Consider the following 20,880-nt stretch of genomic DNA (forward strand, 5'->3'; position numbering starts at 1 on the left):
CCACCCAAAAATGTTTGCCTCATCACTGAAGATAATGTTCTGTGTAAACCGAGGGTCCCGTTCCAATTTTTTTTGCACATTTAGCGTATTCAACACGTCGATCTGGCATTAGTCGAACATCCCTTCGGCGGATATTAGTCACTCATAAATGGCACCCTTAAAAAATCCAGCTGATGCAGCATCTCAACGAGGATGACCCAGAATTTGCAGAATGGGCAAAACTAAAATTGGAACAGGACCCTCAGTTTACACAGAACATTATATTCAGTGATGAGGCAAACTTTTTGGGTGGGCCATTTATATGGATACATCTAAATAAAATGGGAATGGTGACAGTTTTCTTGCGTAGGGTGTCTTGCATTGAAATCTGCTGCAATGACCCGGGTACTGCATTCACCAGACATCAACACAATTTCCATCCGCTACTCTGCGACATATCAATGGTTGTAAACAAAAAGAAACTTGTAAATAACTCATGAAAGAACTAAGTTACATTAAAACCAAGCAAACCATTGTTTTTCTTGTGAAATTCTCAATAAGTTTGATGTGTCACATGAGCATCTTCCCATTGGAAAAAATAAAGTTGGATCCAAAATGGCCGACTTCAAAATGGTCTCCATGGTCACCACCCATCTTGAAAAGTTTTCCCCCTCCCATATACTAATGTGCCACAAACAGGAACTTGATATCACCAACCATTCCCATTTTATTTATGTGTATCCATATACATGTCCCACCCTGTATTATGTCTGCCTGGGGGCACCGGCTCAAAAAGACTACCTCAGACAGACTTGGCACAAGCCACTCCATCGGGCAGACTCCAGAGGAACCCCAATACCCTTTAATCCCTATGCAGAGATCTGAATTTACAACAGGATCCAGTGGATTGCGACCATGGGATGGCTGTCATTCAGAGGTAGGAATCAGGGCCGGCGTCAGCACCCGGCACATCTGGGCAAATGCCGGGGCCCTAGAGAGAGAGGGGGGCCCACTCACGCTGTCATAGATACAGCTGGGAGAGCAGAGCAGGAGTACATGCTCTCTCCGCCCACAAAGTGACTGCTGGCTGCGTTCTCTTAACCCCTAAGTGCCAGCTCTGACACAAGCATCTTCTCACTCAGTCAGTGCAGCCAGGCAGGCACACATCGGGGTTAAGAGAAGGCAGCCAGTGTGACATTGTTTGTGGGTGGAGAGAGCAAGTTCTCCTGCTCTGATCTCCGCCCCTGGCTGGCTGCAGTGCTGCTGAACTTATGAGGCAGATTCCGGAGGAGCTCCTACCAGTGCCTGAGTGAGTGGCGCTGCAATTTCCAGCAGTCACTGCCATTTTCCCTCCTACGTCCATTACTCCTCCCACACTTCGCTGGCACCCCCAAACACACATACACTCTGGGACCCCCATGTCTCGCACACTGTCTGGCCTATTACTAGGTTAATGTATTTGCGATCTGTCCAAAAAGCCGGAAGGAAACCATGGCGACCATCAATCAAGCTCGTCTACAGGCTCTGCGCATGCTCACATTCTGAGACGTGCTCTTGGCGAGCCCAAAACAAAAATGGCGGCGCCAGTGGGACTGGTGCGCTTCTGGAAGCCGGGTAAGGGGTGTACGGGAAAGAGGGTAATGGCGGGGGCTGCAGTGTTGTGTCTTGGCCTTAGAATCAATCGGAGACGTGTTCTCAATGGAACGCAGGTTTTAAAGCTCCAAAGCAAAAAAAAACGGTGGCCCGAGAGGCTCAGCGCGAAATGGGAGCTTAGTGTGTATGGGCCTTGTGTAGCCTCGCTGCAGTACAGCTGTTACCTATAGCAACCAATCAGCATCCTGCTTTCTTTTGTCCAGTTTAGTTTACAGTATGAACTAAATGATCTGATTGGTTGCTGTAAACAACAGCTTCTGTGTGGGCTACTCTAGTATTGTAACGTAGGCCCCAAGTATTTTATACAGCTTCCTCAGGAGCATTGAGTTACAGTCTGTATAGCCAGAGCTGCATTCACAATTCTGCCTTCTTCAGACACTGTTCCATGCAGTTGTGGGGCTCAATTCCTTTTTTCCCGTACTGCTTGTGTTGTGGTATTTGTTGACATTTTGTGTCCCAGAATAATCAAAATGGTGCATTCAGTTCATGAATTTTGTGCTAAATAAAAAATACTCTTTTTGTGTCTTTAACCTATTTTGTGACTTTTAGCACAAAAAGTTGCGTGTTCCTCTAAATTGTCGCCAAAAACGAAACATTACAGGCATTCATATCATTCCGGGTGGGAACTGGAGAACATTGGGAAAAACACTTACCTCTGCCCCCAATGACCAAGGCAAGCACATAAAGTGACTTTAAAAAGGTGCAAGTGGAAATCTGAATAAGATGCAAAACACTGAAATTATATAATAAAGTAATAATGAACCCGCCCCATACACTTCAGTTGACCGTCATCTGTATTGAAATTTTTGGAAAATGTGGCCATAGGAAATCTGCAAACAGGGGTCAGTGTTCATCCTACATATGAGGGTCCGAAAGGCAAGACCCAATAATGCCAGCCATTTCTGGCATCATTAGTGGGGGTCCAATCTCTGGGACACCCAGCATAAGGCTTATGTCGCATTCAGTGAGCTGAGCTTTGACCTTACATGTCCACTGTAGAAGTTTCACTGCTCTGCCCTATTCTCACGCTAAGGAAAGGTGAACACTTTGTATTCCCATTGTTATGAGTAGAGAAGAGCGAACCCGAACTTAAAAGTGTGGAGTTTGTACCGAACCCTTACTGTCCAGTGCTAAATGCCAAACACGGATTTCTTCCACAAGTCCGTTGCAATGTCCGGGGTAGGGAGAGAGAAATTTCCAGCTGAAAAGTTCAGGTCACCATTGTTTTCTATGGGGTTCTGCTTCAAGATTGGGAACAGACTTGATACTTGAGCTTTGGAATAAAGTTTGGGTCGAGTACCAGCACCTGAACTTCCATGGGTCCGTTCATTCCTAGTTATGAGCACATCAACAGGCCGCAAAGTTGCAGCCATTGTGCTAGCGGACCTACTCGCATCCGGATGTCCCAGGATCATTCTACTTGTATCCTGCTCGGTGCTGACACATTGCTGTCTACATCCTAGCCTGCCCCATTCAGGTCCATGTTTATGACTGGTGACCTTCAATCTTAAGAGTACTATAGAAAATGCCAAATTTCTTTGTAATGCCGGGGTCACACTTGCAAGTGCAATGCGGGAAACTCGCACAAGTTTCTCGCATCAATACCCGGCACTGCCGCCGACACTCAGTGCCGGGTATTGATGCGCAAGTTTCTCGCATTGCACTCGCAAGTGATATCACTCATGTAATGTAAGGAGTAAGTGAAATCTTGGGCATTGTACTATACCTATATTTCTCTGCCGTCTCCGTGCGTTATGAATTGTGGTATGTGTTAAAGGGGCCCACCGGGACTCTTTCGCCCAGGGCCCATGAAAACCTGGAGTCGGACCTGGTAGGAATGCTTGCCAAGCAGGGTCAAAGCCAAGAGTTCACGTCAGGAACAGAATTATAAAACAATCGGGTAGTCAAATATCAAGCCAAGGATAAAGGATGGGTATGATCAGGGCAAAACACAGATGCACAACACAGAGGTCTGAGCCAGGATAGCTGAACAATTGACTGGCAGTGGAAGCTGGTTCTCAGACGTTTATATAGAACAGCCCTACGTAATGCTGACTGCAGACAGAAACCAAATTAACAAAATTAATCCCGTAGCTTCTGGACTGGCAAGACCCAAAAGTCCCAGGAAAAATAGGACTGATGCTATACAATGGTGTAGATACACATAAACAAGCACAGATGTTACAATATGTGATAGAAGGGAAGCTAAGTGGAGCATTGCCCAGGCCACGGCCTCTGTATTAAAAATGTGGATTATAGAAATGAAGCTAAAAGTTTCAATTATAAAAGGTAAAGGTCCAATCTTTTGGAAATGATGCACAAGGTAAAATGGTGCCTTTTTTTTATAGATTAAACTATAGGTCACTGCTAGGGTTATATCACCCCTCTCCATGTGCTCACTAAACATATGGTATACAGTAGAGGCTCCGACCCTTTGTCATCCTTCGCACAAGTCACTTTCACTAACTGGTCAAAATGAGAAAATTCAGACTAGAATACTTTTGCCTTTTTTCAGCATAAAAGTATTTATATCAAGAAAAAGTGTAGAAATTTCAATAAGAGTAAGGCTGCATTCAGATTAGTGTACTGTTGTATCTGTATTCCTAAGGTAACCCTCACACCATCCACAGTCCTACTGAACCAAAAGTACAGCACTAGAGGGATCATTAATGCTATTATTTTGTCTATGCTCTTATGATTCAGTGCACAGTCCAGGTATTGGCTAAAAATTAAAGGGTAACTCCCGTTTTTTCAAATTATCTCCTCTCCACTGCTGGGACCCCCACTCATTCCGAAAACAGAGCTTTAAAGTGCCCCAATTGACTGGAGCAATAGTTGTGTATGCACATCACCATTTCATTCATTGACCATAGGACTGTTGAAGATACTTTTTAATCAAACATAATGAAAATTGAATTTCAAGAAAATCTATTTTTCAGGGTTTCCTTTTTCTTCACTTCCTGCTAATGGCTTTTATACTAACGTTTGTAACATAGGGGAGAAAGCTGGCTGACATGTGGGGGTGCCAACAAGTCAATATGACTTGGTTAGAGGATTTAAATAAAAGGAAAACCTGGATTTGACCCTGAGTCACTTCTCACAGCCAAGCCGTGAGACGGGATTGCAGCGCCCCAGAGTCCTGGTCGTTGCAGTAATGTCGCTCTGCCACTAAGGGGAGTGATGTTATGTCTGATTGCACTAAAGGACTTCACCTGACCAGGTATCACAGTCACACATTACACTTCACACTCCGGCCACCAGGGGGAGCAAAAGGCTCTATGTACATCATATAATGTTCCAGTATTGGTCTGTTCACTCCTGGATCGTTCTTGTGACCTGTCTTCCCATCAGAAGCTAAGTTCCAGCTTGTATTTCTTAGTTTGCTATTTTTCTGTCCAGCTTGCTATTTAATTTGTTGTCTTGCTTGCTGGAAGCTCTGGGACGCAGAGGGAGCGCCTCCGCACCGTGAGTCGGTGCGGAGGGTCTTTTTGCGCCCTCTGCGTGGTCTTTTTGTAGGTTTTTGTGCTGACCGCAAAGTAACCTTTCCTATCCTCGGTCTGTTCAGTAAGTCGGGCCTCACTTTGCTAAATCTATTTCATCTCTGTGTTTGTATTTTCATCTTTACTCACAGTCATTATATGTGGGGGGCTGCCTTTTCCTTTGGGGAATTTCTCTGAGGCAAGGTAGGCTTTATTTTTCTATCTTCAGGGCTAGCTAGTTTCTTAGGCTGTGCCGAGTTGCATAGGGAGTGTTAGGCGCAATCCACGGCTATTTCTAGTGTGTTTGATAGGTTTAGGGATTGCGGTCAGCAGAGTTCTCACGTCCCAGAGCTCGTCCTTATTATCAGTAACTATCAGGTCATTCCGTGTGCTCTTAACCACCAGGTCTATTATTGTCCTGACCACCAGGTCATAACAGTACAGGTGGCCCAAAGTACTAATGCATCTCAATAGAGGGATAAGAGAAGTTCTGAGACCATTTTTTTTTCTTTGCAGTGTGTTTTGTCTCTATTTTCCCCTCTACCTCTGGGTGGTTCAGGACACTGGTGTAAACATGGACATTCAAGGTCTGTCCTCTTGGATGGATAATCTCACTACAAGGATACAAAACATTCAAGATTTTGTGGTTCAGAATCCGATGTCAGAGCCTAGGATTCCAATTCCTGATTTGTTTTTTGGTGATAGATCTAAGTTCTTGAATTTCAAAAATAATTGTAAATTGTTTCTTGCCTTGAAACCTCGCTCCTCAGGTGACCCTGTTCAACAAGTAAAGATCATTATTTCTTTGTTACGTGGTGACCCTCAAGACTGGGCATTTTCCCTTGCGCCAGGAGATCCGGCATTGCGTGATGTTGATGCGTTTTTCCTGGCGCTTGGATTGCTTTATAACGAACCTAATTCAGTGGATCAGGCAGAGAAAATCTTGCTGGCTCTGTGTCAGGGTCAGGATGAAGCGGAGATATATTGTCAGAAGTTTAGAAAGTGGTCTGTGCTCACTCAGTGGAATGAATGTGCCCTGGCAGCAATCTTCAGAAAGGGTCTCTCTGAAGCCCTTAAGGATGTCATGGTGGGGTTTCCCATGCCTGCTGGTCTGAATGAGTCTATGTCCTTGGCCATTCAGATCGATCGACGCTTGCGTGAGCGTAAAGCTGTGCACCATTTGACGGTACTATCTGAGCATGGGCCTGAGCCTATGCAATGTGATAGGACTTTGACTAGAGCTGAATGGCAAGAACACAGACGTCGGAATGGGCTATGTTTTTACTGTGGTGATTCCACTCATGCTATCTCCGATTGTCCTAAGCGCACTAAGCGGTTCGCTAGGTCTGCCACCATTGGTACGGTACAGTCTAAATTTCTATTGTCTGTTACTCTGATTTGCTCTTTGTCATCCTATTCTGTTATGGCATTTGTGGATTCAGGCGCTGCCCTGAATTTGATGGACTTGGAGTATGCTAGGCGCTGTGGTTTTTTCTTGGAGCCCTTGCAGTATCCTATTCCATTGAGAGGAATTGATGCTACGCCTTTGGCCAAGAATAAGCCTCAGTATTGGACCCAAATGACCATGTGCATGGCTCCTGCACATCAGGAGGATATCCGCTTTCTGGTGTTGCATAATCTGCATGATGTGGTCGTCTTGGGGTTGCCATGGCTACAGGCTCATAATCCAGTATTGGACTGGAAATCTATGTCTGTGTCCAGCTGGGGTTGCCAGGGGGTACATGGTGATGTTCCATTTTTGTCTATTTCGTCTTCCACTCCTTCTGAAGTTCCAGAGTTTTTGTCGGAGTATCGGGATGTATTTGATGAGCCCAAAGCAAGTGCCCTACCTCCTCATAGGGATTGCGATTGTGCAATTAATTTGATTCCTGGTAGTAAGTTTCCTAAGGGCCGATTGTTCAATTTATCTGTGCCAGAACACGCCGCTATGTGGAGTTATATAAAGGAATCCTTGGAGAAAGGCCATATTCGCCCGTCGTCATCACCGTTAGGAGCAGGGTTCTTTTTTGTGGCCAAGAAGAATGGTTCTTTGAGACCTTGTATTGATTACCGCCTTCTTAATAAAATTACAGTCAAATTTCAGTATCCTTTGCCGTTGCTGTCTGATTTGTTTGCTCGTATTAAAGGGGCTATGTCAGGATTCCCCTGACCGCTGTCACCAATTGGTCACGATTCGGGGTGACTTTAGGCCAACAGACAACTATCACATGTGCAGGGGGCTTATCTTAGTTGTCCCTCCACTGCTAACAATGTGATGAGAAAACACACACAAGGCTATTGACCTCTTAGTTTACAGCAGGGGCTTATTCTAGGTATCCCACTGCTTTTCTATATACCACGAACTGCAGGGATTTATGTATATCCCGCTTACAGTTCCACTTAACACTTGCAGCTCTCTGGCGCCCCCTTACTCTCAGGTCAGATTAGGTACTGCACCCTGGGTAATTAGTCGCCAGAAAGGCTGCCTGCTATGTACTGGCTATTGGGCACGCTGCAACGACGCGATAACTACTCCCACTTAGGCAGGATCAATAATTATCAATGCGCAGTCGCTATAACGCCACCCAACTACCCGGTACAAAACGTATGCTGCCACCAGCTTCGATTAAACGGGTCCGAAGCTAACCCAACACAGTAGCGTAATTCTCTTCAAGAGACTTAGGGTACGGTTTAGAACAGGAGAATGAACTAACATATAATAGTATATCCCATTGGAAAAATTAGGCAGTGCTTTATCAAAAATATTTTATAAAGATGTTACAAATGAGACAATTGCAAATACGTACAAGGGTAATTATAACATAAAGGGAATAAATGAGAAAAGATAACACTCACATGTTCAAAACATTGCAGGCAACCAGGCTAGTGGAGTTTTCCATATGTCCCAGCTCATTAGGACGGGCTGCTGGCTTCAGGAGAGGACAAGAAGTCCAGAAGAAGAAATCAAGCAGAGAGACTGAGCTGGGGATGTGTGCAGCCAGTTATAGCTTCAAGGCTGTGACATCACAGAAAGGCTGGCTTATCCAGACCCTCCTCTCTCTACCTTCTGAGTAAACTTTAAACTATTTTCTCTGATTTCTATAACTTCACTACAAAACATGTCAGAGTCCTAACATACTCATAATTCATCTCGGATTAACGTGAGCATTCTAATGAGATCAAATATGTCCTATCTGGGATACATATTTCCAGAGAAAACCCTACTTTTTTACCAGACGGAGTTAGAAGCCCGAGTTTCAAGGGATGGGTAGATACACCGAGTGAGAATCAGAATATATCTTTTCGTATTTCTAGCTTAAATCGTTTGCCTAATATCTAACAAAAACTAAACAAAGAATCTTTCATGAATTTTTGGAGCCACTTTTCCATTGTCCAGCTAGTGGAAGATTCTAACCTGGTCGTAAATACCGTTCGGCCATAAAACTCCCCACACTCTCTGAGAAGGAAAGCCAGGAATTGGCAGCTACAAACTGTTACTCCAAGAAGGGGGGCTTAGCCCATGCAGGCTAGCAAGAGAACTACTTATGATATTTCATTTTCCTCACACCTCCCCCTTCAGGTGTGCGCTAGGGAGGCAGGACCTGATGGTTCTCCTCCATGCGCACCTCAGCCGGTTCACCCTGGTGGGCCAACCCATCACCATTGCCATGCTCTGGCTCCATGGTGCCTCCGCCTACCCGGTGCCCCAGGTAGTGAACCTCCCTCATGCCCATCTGACGCTTTCCCGGCTTGATAGTCAGTCCTGCTTGGTGAATTCGCCTGAGCACCTCCTCAAGATGCTGCAGGTGTTCCTCCCAGGAGGAACTGAAGATGGCAATGTCATCCAAGTACGCCACGGCGTACTTCTCCAGTCCCTGAAGCAGGAGGTTGACTATCCGCTGGAAAGTGGCAGGGGCATTCTTCATGCCAAAGGGCCTGACCGTGGACTCGTACAGTCCGAAGGGCGTGATAAAGGCGGACTTCTCCTGCACCTCGGGGCTCAGGGGAATCTGCCAGTATCCTCTACTCAAATCCATTATTGTCAGGTATTTTGCGCAAGCTAACTTCTCAAGCAGCTCCTCGATGCGCGGCATGTGGTGCGCGTCAGAGGCTGTAATGGCGTTGAGCCCCCTGTAGTCCACGCAGAACCGGGTGGTCCGGTCCTTCTTTGGCACGAGAACTACAGGTGAGGCCCACGCACTCTTTGACCGTCGAATCACCCCCAGCTGTAACATCTCATCGATCTCTTGGCGCATAATCTGCTGCACCTGGTCAGAGATTCGATAGGGTGTTCGCCGTAGTGGGGCGTGATTCCCGGTGTCCACCTCGTGGACTGCTAACTCAGTCCTCCCAGGTCGGTTTGAGAACACGACCCGGAAGGGTTCCAGTGTGGTTTGCAACTGCACCCGCTGGGGTTCAGTTAACGAGGCGCTTAGCTCCATATCCTCGATGGACCCATTGGCCTTGGCTTGGGCCAGCAAGTCCAGGAGCGTGTCTTCCTCACCGTCTTCGGGCAAGCTGCAGACCGGTAGGACGAAAGGTTCACGTTCGTGATGACCCTTCATCATTTTGACGTGAAAGGCCTTTCGCCTACCCCGAGCGTGGTCAAGCGTGACCACGTAAGTGACCGGGTTGAGCTGTTGGTGGACGACGTACGGGCCCTCCCAGGCTGCCTGAAGCTTATCCGTTGGTACGGGGACCAGCACCCACACCTTTTGACCCACGTGGTAGGTCCGCTCCCGGGCGTTCTGGTCGTACCAGTGCTTCTGATCAGCCTGAGCTTGCGTCATGTTGTCATGCACCAACTGCGTCAAGGTCTGCATCTTGTCACGGAAGCGCATGACATACTCCACTATTGACACTTCAGAAGGGTTCAGCTCCTCTTCCCAGGATTCTCTTACCAACCCAAGGGGTCCCCGGACTCGCCTGCCGTACAGGAGCTCGAAGGGGGAGAACCCCGTCGAGGCCTGTGGAACCTCTCGGTAAGCGAACAGCAGGTGTGGGAGGTAGTCGCGCCCTTGAGTCTCAACCAGCATGCGTAGCATCTGTTTGAGGGTACCATTGAAGCGTTCACACAAGCCATTGGTCTGTGGGTGATACGCACTCGATACCAGGTGCTTCACCTGCATTCTCTTACAGAGAGCCTCCATTAGGCGAGACATAAATTGGGTCCCTTGATCAGTAAGCATTTCCCTGGGAAATCCTACAAGTGAAAAGATAGCCAACAGGGCATCCGCCACCTTATCTGCCCTAGTTGACGACAGAGCTACTGCCTCTGGGTACCGGGTAGCATAGTCTACCACAGTAAGGATGTATTGCTTTCCAGAGCTGCTGGGGACGGCCAGCGGGCCCACAATGTCCACCGCGATCCTCTGGAAAGGCTCCTCTATCACTGGCAAAGGGATCAGGGGAGCCTTAAGAGCAGGCCCAGCCTTCCCCACTCTTTGACAGGTGACACAGGAGCGGCAGTAGTTTGACACATCTGTCCCCATCTTAGGCCAATAGAAGTGTTGAGACAGCCGGGCCTTAGTTTTGCTGATCCCCAAGTGTCCAGCTAGCGGGATCTCATGGGCAATCCGCAACAACTCACCCCGGCCAGCTGTCTTTCCCTCAACCACTCCTTTTGTGATTCTCCGGGTACTGTCTCCCGGTACAACCTTCCTCGTTCCCAGAACACCATCTCCTTATCTGCCTCGGAAAAGTGCGTCCCGGCAAGTTGTCTCAAACTCTCTAGGCTCGCATCTGTGTGCAGAGCGGCCTGGAACTCCTGGCTAGGGGAAGCCAAAAGCGACGTCAGGGTCCCTTCCCCACGGGAACCCTCTTGGACCTGCTCTGGGTCCACCTCTGGTTCAGTCACAGTAATGACTGAGGAGGGACCGGAAGGCAGACAGTTATCTGCGTTCCGGGCACTCTGACTGCGGGTGACAGCAGCTACGTAGGCTGTCTCCCCGGGGGTTTCTACAGGCCCATCAGCCGATGCTGCTATGGGCTCGACCTCCCCATCCACCCCCAACACTCCAGGGGCAGTGCTACTTATGGGCCAGTTACCTTCCTCGGTGGCACTGGTCACTTTCATGGCGTCACCTTCCTCACGGTTCCCATGCATCTCCCCATTTCCTGTAGCACCGACACTTGCCCCTGTTAGGGGTTCCTCAGCCGTCTCACTCCGCAGAGCGACATGGCTGGGCACGCCTGTACCTATGGACACATTAACCTTCACAAAAAAATCATTATCAGGTTCAGCTGGCACAGGTACAACATTTTCACCATCAATCCTAGGGAAAAAATGGTTATTAGATGCATCATTACAAGATAAAGCATGGTCATGTAACACATGCGATTTCCCATCATCATCATCATCAGGGTTAACTTTACCCTCATTAGTAGATTGGGGAGGGGTGTCAGGGACGTAGTATGCAACCATCCTCCCCAAATCAGTCCCCAACAAAAGATCAGTGGGCAAATTATCAGACAGCCCCACTTCTTTCACCCCGCTCCTGGCACCCCAATCAATATAAACCCGGGCCATCGGTAAGGGACAGCTGATGCCCCCAATCCCAGTGACAGTTAGGGTTTTCCCCGGAATGATTTCTTCAGGGGCCGCCAGTTCGGGTCGGATGAGGGTTCGTTCAGCCCCGGTGTCCTTGAGGCCTGTAGCAACATGGCCCCCCACAGTGACGTGCTGTACGTTGTCACACACCCTCTCAACCACACCACCCACCAAAAGAACTGCTGCATTAGGCCCTGGGGCCTTGGCTTGGGTGTTCTTCTGCTTGGTTGGGCAGGAGGGACTGAGATGACCAGTCTGATTGCAGGTGTAACACTTGCGAGGTTTGGTGGTAGGTCTGGTGCTGTTGGCCACGGGGACAGGACCTCTGGTGTGCTGGCTGGCAGGGGTACTGGCGTTGGTTGCAGGCTTACCCCCTCTCCAGCTGGTGGTGACTGGCTTCCGCACTTCCGATCTACGGTTGGCCTCATAGGCATCGGCAATCTGTGCTGCTTTCGTCACGTCTTTGGGTTCTCTGTCCATCACGAACTGTCACACCTCAGCTGGGCAAAGATGAAAGAACTGGTCTTTGATCATCAGGTCTCGCAGCTGTGCAAAGGTGGTCACTGACAGTGCTTGGGTCCACTGGTCAAAGTGGGTCCCCAGTCCATGCACCACATCACTGTAACTGTCGTGTGGGCCACGTTGGAGGGGCCGGAACTTTCTACGGTACACCTCGGGTGTAAGCTGGTACTTGGCTATCAGAGCCTGCTTGATGGCCTCATAGTCACCATCTTGTTCTTGAGGGAGGGCAGCAAACGCCTCCAGAGCTTTGCCTCTCAGCCCTGGTGTCAGGTATCGGGCCCATTCATCTGTAGGCAGCCGGTACTGTCTGCAGGCTTTCTCAAAGGCCCGCAGAAAAGTGTCCAAGTCTCCGTCCTTCTCCATAACAAGAAAGTGATCGGGCCGGGGCTTAGGTATCTGAGCGCTGCTGGGCTCACGTCTCTGGGCGGTGGAGGGCATCCCCCCCTGCCGGAGCATCTCCAGTTCATGTGCTCGCTGGGCTTGGCGCTCGGCTCTCTCAGCCTCCCGCTCGGCTCGCTCGGCTTCTCGCTCGGCTCGCTCCTGGTATTGCTGGATCAGCTGCAGACGTCTCTCTAGGTCCTCTGCGGAGCATTGTTGCAGACCAGCTGCAGGAGGAGGTCTGCGCCCCCCTGGTTGCCAGTAGGGCCCGTATTCAGTGGTTGGACCTCTGCTGCAGCACCATGTTCGCTTGTGCTGGCTTCTGCGGCCTCTGGGCTCTGTGGCCTGGCTTGGTCTGCTTCAAATTGCACCAGTTCAGCGACCATTTGAGTCTTGGTCTTGCCCTGGGGGTTCAGGCCATGGCACGTGCATATCCCAGCAAGAAAGTCCTTCTTCTGCTGGTTGTACCAGGCTTCCCCTTTCGCAGCCATGGTTGCCAAATAAAAGATAGGATAGAAAAACGAAGAGAAAGGGAAGGGATAATTACCAGTACGCAATTGTCTCACAACTAAAAAGCACTGAGTTCGTTCTCCAAACTTATTTGCGCAGAGTCCTCGCAAGAACTTTCTGCAAGTTTTTAGTGAGAGGAATGATTACTCAAACCAAATCACTAATGCTCTAAGATATCCCACCGCCTTGCCACCAATTGTCAGGATTCCCCTGACCGCTGTCACCAATTGGTCATGATTCGGGGTGACTTTAGGCCAACAGACAACTATCACATGTGCAGGGGGCTTATCTTAGTTGTCCCTGCACTGCTAACAATGTGATGAGAAAACACACACAAGGCTATTGACCTCTTAGTTTACAGCAGGGGCTTATTCTAGGTATCCCACTGCTTTTCTATATACCACGAACTGCAGGGATTTATGTATATCCCGCTTACAGTTCCACTTAACACTTGCAGCTCTCTGGCGCCCCCCTTATTCAAAGGTCAGATTAGGTACTGCACCCTGGGTAATTAGTCGCCAGAAAGGCTGCCTGCTATGTACTGGCTATTGGGCACGCTGCAACGACGCGATAACTACTCCCACTTAGGCAGGATCAATAATTATCAATGCCGCAGTCGCTATAACGCCACCCAACTACCCGGTACAAAACGTATGCTGCCACCAGCTTCGATTAAACGGGTCCGAAGCTAACCCAACACAGTAGCGTAATTCTCTTCAAGAGACTTAGGGTACGGTTTAGAACAGGAGAATGAACTAACATATAATAGTATATCCCATTGGAAAAATTAGGTAGTGCTTTATCAAAAATATTTTACAAAGATGTTACAAATGAGACAATTGCAAATACTTACAAGGGTAATTATAACATAAAGGGAATAAATGAGAAAAGATAACACTCACATGTTCAAAACATTCCAGGCAACCAGGCTAGTGGAGTTTTCCATATGTCCCAGCTCATTAGGACGGGCTGCTGGCTTCAGGAGAGGACAAGAAGTCCAGAAGAAGAAATCAAGCAGAGAGACTGAGCTGGGGATGTGTGCAGCCAGTTATAGCTTCAAGGCTGTGACATCACAGAAAGGCTGGCTTATCCAGACCCTCCTCTCTCTACCTTCTGAGTAAACTTTAAACTATTTTCTCTGATTTCTATAACTTCACTACAAAACATGTCAGAGTCCTAACATACTCATAATTCATCTCGGATTAACGTGAGCATTCTAATGAGATCAAATATGTCCTATCTGGGATACATATTTCCAGAGAAAACCCTACTTCTTTACCAGACGGAGTTAGAAGCCCGAGTTTCAAGGGATGGGTAGATACACCAAGTGAGAATCAGAATATATCTTTTCGTATTTCTAGCTTAAATCGTTTGCCTAATATCTAACAAAAACTAAACAAAGAATCTTTCATGAATTTTTGGAGCCACTTTTCCATTGTCCAGCTAGTGAAAGATTCTAACCTGGTCGTAAATATAGTTCGGCCATAAAACTCCCCACACTCTCTGAGAAGGAAAGCCAGGAATTGGCAGCTACAAACTGTTACTCCAAGAAGGGGGGCTTAGCCCATGCAGGCTAGCAAGAGAACTACTTATGATATTTCATTTTCCTCACAGGCTAGTTGGTTCACCAAGATAGATCTTCGAGGGGCGTATAATCTTGTGCGTATTAAACAAGGCGATGAATGGAAAACAGCATTTAATACGCCCGAGGGCCATTTTGAGTACCTGCTTATGCCATTCGGGCTTTCTAATGCTCCATCTGTGTTTCAGTCCTTTATGCATGACATCTTCCGAGAGTACCTGGATAAAATCCTGATTGTGTATTTGGATGATATTTTGGTCTTTTCGGATGATTGGAAGTCTCATGTGAAGCAGGTCAGAATGGTGTTCCAGGTCCTTCGTGCGAATTCCTTGTTTGTGAAGGGGTCAAAGTGTCTCTTTGGAGTTCAGAAGGTTTCATTTTTGGGATTCATTTTTTCCCCTTCTACTATCGAGATGGACCCTGTTAAAGTCCAGGCCATTTACGATTGGACTCAGCCGACATCTGTGAAGAGCCTGCAAAAGTTCCTGGGCTTTGCTAATTTTTATCGGTGCTTCATCGCTAATTTTTCTACTGTTGCTAAACCGTTGACTGATTTGACCAAGAAGGGTGCTGATGTGGTCAATTGGTCTTCTGCGGCTGTAGAAGCTTTTCAGGAGTTGAAGCGTCGTTTTTCTTCTGCCCCTGTGTTGTGCCAGCCAGATGTTTCGCTTCCGTTCCAGGTTGAGGTTGATGCTTCTGAGATTGGAGCAGGGGCTGTTTTGTCGCAAAGAAGTTCTGAGGGCTCGGTGATGAAGCCATGTGCTTTCTTTTCTAGAAAGTTTTCGCCTGCTGAGCGTAACTATGATGTTGGTAATCGTGAATTGTTGGCCATGAAGTGGGCATTCGAGGAGTGGCGTCATTGGCTGGAAGGAGCCAAGCATCGCGTGGTGGTTTTGACAGATCACAAGAATTTGACTTATCTTGAGTCTGCCAAACGGTTGAATCCGAGACAGGCTCGATGGTCATTATTTTTCTCCCGTTTTGATTTTGTGGTTTCATACCTTCCGGGCTCTAAGAATGTGAAGGCTGATGCCCTGTCAAGGAGTTTTGTGCCTGACTCTCCGGGTGTTCCTGAGCCGGCGGGTATTCTCAAAGAGGGGGTAATTTTGTCTGCCATCTCCCCTGATTTGCGGCGGGTGCTGCAAAAATTTCAGGCTGATAGACCTGACCGTTGCCCAGCGGAGAAACTGTTTGTCCCTGATAGATGGACTAGTAGAGTTATCTCTGAGATTCATTGTTCAGTGTTGGCTGGGCATCCTGGAATCTTTAGTACCAGAGATTTGGTGGCTAGATCCTTCTGGTGGCCGTCTTTGTCGCGGGATGTGCGTTCTTTTGTGCAGTCCTGTGGGACTTGTGCTCGGGCTAAGCCCTGCTGTTCTCGTGCCAGTGGGTTGCTTTTGCCCTTGCCGGTCCCGAAGAGGCCCTGGACGCATATTTCTATGGATTTTATTTCGGATCTCCCTGTCTCTCAAAAGATGTCGGTCATTTGGGTGGTTTGTGATCGCTTTTCTAAGATGGTCCATTTGGTACCTTTGTCTAAATTGCCTTCCTCCTCTGATTTGGTGCCATTATTTTTCCAGCATGTGGTTCGTTTACATGGTATCCCGGAGAACATCGTTTCTGACAGAGGTTCCCAGTTTGTTTCAAGGTTTTGGCGATCCTTTTGTGCTAGGATGGGCATTGATTTGTCTTTTTCCTCGGCTTTCCATCCTCGTTTCTCTTCAGGGCAGGTTGAGTCTTCAGACTGTCCTGGTGTAGATATAATTTGACATTGTCCCAGGAGAAGGCTCAACGTTTCGCTAACCGCCGGCGCTGTGTGGGTCCCCGACTTCGTGTTGGGGATTTGGTTTGGTTGTCGTCTCGTTATGTTCCTATGAAGGTTTCCTCTCCTAAGTTTAAGCCTCGTTTCATTGGTCCGTATAAGATTTCTGAGGTTATCAATCCTGTGTCATTTCGTTTGGCCCTTCCTGCTTCTTTTGCCATCCATAATGTGTTCCATAGGTCGTTATTGCGGAGATACGTGGCGCCTGTGGTTCCATCCGTTGATCCTCCTGCCCCGGTGTTAGTTGAGGGGGAGTTGGAGTATGTGGTGGAGAAGATTTTGGATTCTCGTGTTTCGAGACGGAAACTCCAGTACCTGGTCAAGTGGAAGGGTTATGGTCAGGAAGATAATTCTGGGTTTTTGCCTCTGATGTTCATGCTGCCGATCTGGTTCGTGCCTTTCATTTGGCTCATCCTGGTTGGCCTGGGGGCTCTGGTGAGGGTTCGGTGACCCCTCCTCAAGGGGGGGGGGGTACTGTTGTGAATTCTGTTGTCGGGCTCCCTCCTGTGGTCATGAATAGTACTTCGGCTGGTTCTGTCCATGGACTTCCTCTGGTGGGTGTTTCTGAGTTTCACAGGTGACGAGGTTAATTCGTTAGCTGCTGCTCTATTTAACTCACTTAGATCTTTGCTCCATGCCACCTGTCAATGTTCCAGTATTGGTCTGTTCACTCCTGGATCGTTCTTGTGACCTGTCTTCCCATCAGAAGCTAAGTTCCAGCTTGTATTTTTTTAGTTTGCTATTTTTCTGTCCAGCTTGCTATTTAATTTGTTGTCTTGCTTGCTGGAAGCTCTGGGACACAGAGGGAGCGCCTCCGCACCGTGAGTCGGTGCGGAGGGTCTTTTTGCGCCTTCTGCGTGGTCTTTTTGTAGGTTTTTGTGCTGACCGCAAAGAAACCTTTCCTATCCTCGGTCTGTTCAGTAAGTCGGGCCTCACTTTGCTAAATCTATTTCATCTCTGTGTTGGTATTTTCATCTTTACTCACAGTCATTATATGTGGGGGGCTGCCTTTTCCTTTGGGGAATTTCTCTGAGGCAAGGTAGGCTTTATTTTTCTATCTTCAGGGCTAGCTAGTTTCTTAGGCTGTGCCGAGTTGCATAGGGAGCGTTAGGCGCAATCCACGGCTATTTCTAGTGTGTTTGATAGGTTTAGGGATTGCGGTCAGCAGAGTTCCCACGTCCCAGAGCTCGTCCTTATTATCAGTAACTATCAGGTCATTCCGTGTGCTCTTAACCACCAGGTCCATTATTGTCCTGACCACCAGGTCATAACAGCCACCTATGGTATTCGGTCAGGGATGACTGACGCTGCTTAAAGGGGTCCACTGGGAATGATGGTACTGCAGCAGGGGTGGTATGGCTGCCCAAAGGTGAAGCTGGATCCCAGGGCTCATGGTGTAGCAATCAAAGATAGTCAATAGTGTGGTGCCAGAAAAAATCAGAGGACACAAGGTTGCAGTCTCTTTACCTTTTACATGTGGTAGAAAGCCACAATCCAGGGTACTAGTAACAGGTGACGGTGAGGTCCAGGCAGCCTGGAAACGATTAGGGATCCCCTTAGCCAGGTGGGATTAGGAGCCTTCCTTGCTGCACTGTAAGGTGCGTCCCTTGCTGCCTATGGTTTTTTACAAGGTCCTCTCTCTCTGTCCTAACACAGTACCAACATGGTAGACAACGCAAGCCTTTTTACAGGGGTGTCTATCATGACTCCGGGCTCTGTTTGTTGCTGTACCTTCAGGTGGGGGTGCGGACAGACGACCTGAAGTCTTCTGCCCTCCGGTTTCTGCTGTGGAGCATACAGTCCCACACAGCCTCGGACTCCCAGTGTCCGGTTTCTGCGCTTCAGCGTTGAGGGAGCCCAGTCGCAGCTCTCCTCCAACTCCTCATTTCTCCTGTGCTTTTCTTCCTCTTGCACGTGCTACAGACACCACACTGCCTGACTTCTCCACTCTGGCCTGGAGCTGCAGAATCCCGTTTGCACGGCCCCAGCTTTCCTGCTTCCTCTCCTCCAACTCACTGACTCCCCTCTAACTTTTCCTCCAAGCCAGAACATATCTATAGGGAAAATCCCCTGAAATCAAGTTCAGAGCACCCCCTTCTGGCTTGGAATCAGAACATGTTGAATGTATGTGCTACCTGGTAAAAGGATCCTCCTCGCTTCCAGGCATGGCATCACCCTCCCCGAAGGGAAGGCAACACCACTGTAACATCCGGATTCCTGGGGTGTTACAAATGTCAGACATTGCCTTTCAATCATGCTTCAACAGAATTTAAAAAAAAAATAATACTCATGAAATAGGCCTGGACAGAAATGATGGTACCCCTGAAAATAATGTGATAAAATGGACATGTTAAATCAAGGTGTGCCTACTTACTAGCATCACAGGTGTCTACAATCTTGGAATTGGTGAGTGGGCATGTATATAGGGCTACAGGTACTCACTGTGCTGTTTGGCGACATGGTGTGTATCACACTCAACATGGACCAGAGGAAGCGAACAAAAGAGTTGTCTTAGGAGATTAGAAAGAAAATTATAGACAAACATGTTAAAGGTAAAAGTTATAAAACCATCTCCAAACAGATTGATGTTCCTGTGACTACAGTTGCACATATTATTCAGAAATTTAAGATCCATGGGACTGTAGCCAACCTCCCTGGATGTGGCCGCAGTAGGAAAATTGATGACAAATTAAAGAGACGGATAATACGATTGGTAACAAAAGAGCCCAGAAAAACTTCCAAACAGATTAAAGATGAATTTCAAGCTCAAGGAACATGAGTGTCAGATCGCACCATCCATCGTTGTATGAGCCAAAGTGGACTTCATGGGAGATGACAAGGAGGACACCATTGTTGAAAAAATCCTAAAAAGCCACGCTAGAATTTTCCAAACTACATGTTGACAAGCCACAAAGCTTCTGGGAGAATGTCCTATGGACAGATGAGACAAAAATGTAACTTTTTGGCAAGGTACATGAGTTCTATGTTCACTCAAAATGAAGCATATGAAGAAAAGAACACTGTCCCTACTGTGAAACATGGAGGAGGCTCTGTTATGCCCTGGGATTGCATTGCTGCATCTGGCACAGGGTGTCTAGAATTTGTGCAGGGTACAATGACATGTCAAGACTATCAAGAGATTCTAGAGAGAAATGTGCTGCCCAGTGTCATAAAACTTGATCTTAGTTACAGGTCATGGGTCTTGCAACAGGATAATGGCCCAAAGCACACAGCTAAAAACACCCAAGAATGGCTAAGAGGAAAACATTGGACTATTCTGAAGTGGCCTTCTAAGAGCCCTGACCTAAATCCTATTGAGCATCATTGGAAAGAGCTGAAACATGCGGCCTTCAAACACAAGACAACTGGAGCAGTTTGCTCTTGAGGAGTGGGCCAAAATACCTGTCGAGAGGTGCAGAAGTCTCATTGACAGTTATAGGAATCTTTTGATTGCAGTGATTGCCTCAAAAGGTTGTGCAATAAAATATTAAGTTAAGGGTACCATCATTTCTGTACAGGTCTATTTCATGGGTTTTATTTAATTTTTTAAGTTCTGTGGAAGCATGGTTGAAAAGCAATGTCTGACTTTCATTTGTTCATTTTCATAAATTTTTTATTTATTATAAATTTTTTCAGATTCAAGTTATTTCTGCGACCATTGTGGGTTTTTCTGTCATTAAACGAAGGGTACTAACAATTTTGACCACATGTGTATCTCGCTTGCTCGCCTATGGTCTGTATCCTGGACATATCCTGCCTGCCAGTGGTTTCCAGCATCCCATTTGCTTGCCTGCAGTCTACTGGATGTCTCCCACCTGCCAATGGTTTCCAGTATACTGCCTGCTTGCCTGTGGTCTCCTGGATGTCTCCCACCTGTCAGCGGTTTGCAGCATCCCTACTGCTTGCCTGTAGTCTCTTGGATGACTCCTACCTGCCAGCAGTTTCCAGAATACCACCTGCATGCCTGTGGTCTTGTGGATGTCTCCCACCTGCCTGTGGTTTCCAGATACCCACGGCTTGCTTGCGACCTCCTGGACATTTCCCATCTGCTTGCCTGTGGTTTCCTGGATGGCTTCTGCCTGCCAGCGGTTTCCAGCATCCTGCTTGTTTGCCTGTGGTTTCCTGGACGTTTTCTGCCTTCCAGCATCCCACCTGCTTCTTTGTGGTTTCTAGGACTTTATTAAGGCTTTTAGTTTACCTTCTACATGTCTGCCTGCGGCTTCCAGGATGTCTCCTGTCCGCTTGTGGTTTCTAGGACTTTATTAAAACTTAGTTTGCTTTGTACATATCCGCTTGCTTGTCAGTGGTCTCCTGTATGTGTCCTGTCTACCTGTTGATTCAAGGCCCTGAGCTGTCCATGTTCCACATGATCCACCTAGCTGCTGCACCGATGCCCGTGTGCCCA

Source organism: Ranitomeya imitator, chromosome 2 (assembly GCF_032444005.1).
Source record: "Ranitomeya imitator isolate aRanImi1 chromosome 2, aRanImi1.pri, whole genome shotgun sequence".
Classification (NCBI taxonomy): domain Eukaryota; kingdom Metazoa; phylum Chordata; class Amphibia; order Anura; family Dendrobatidae; genus Ranitomeya; species Ranitomeya imitator.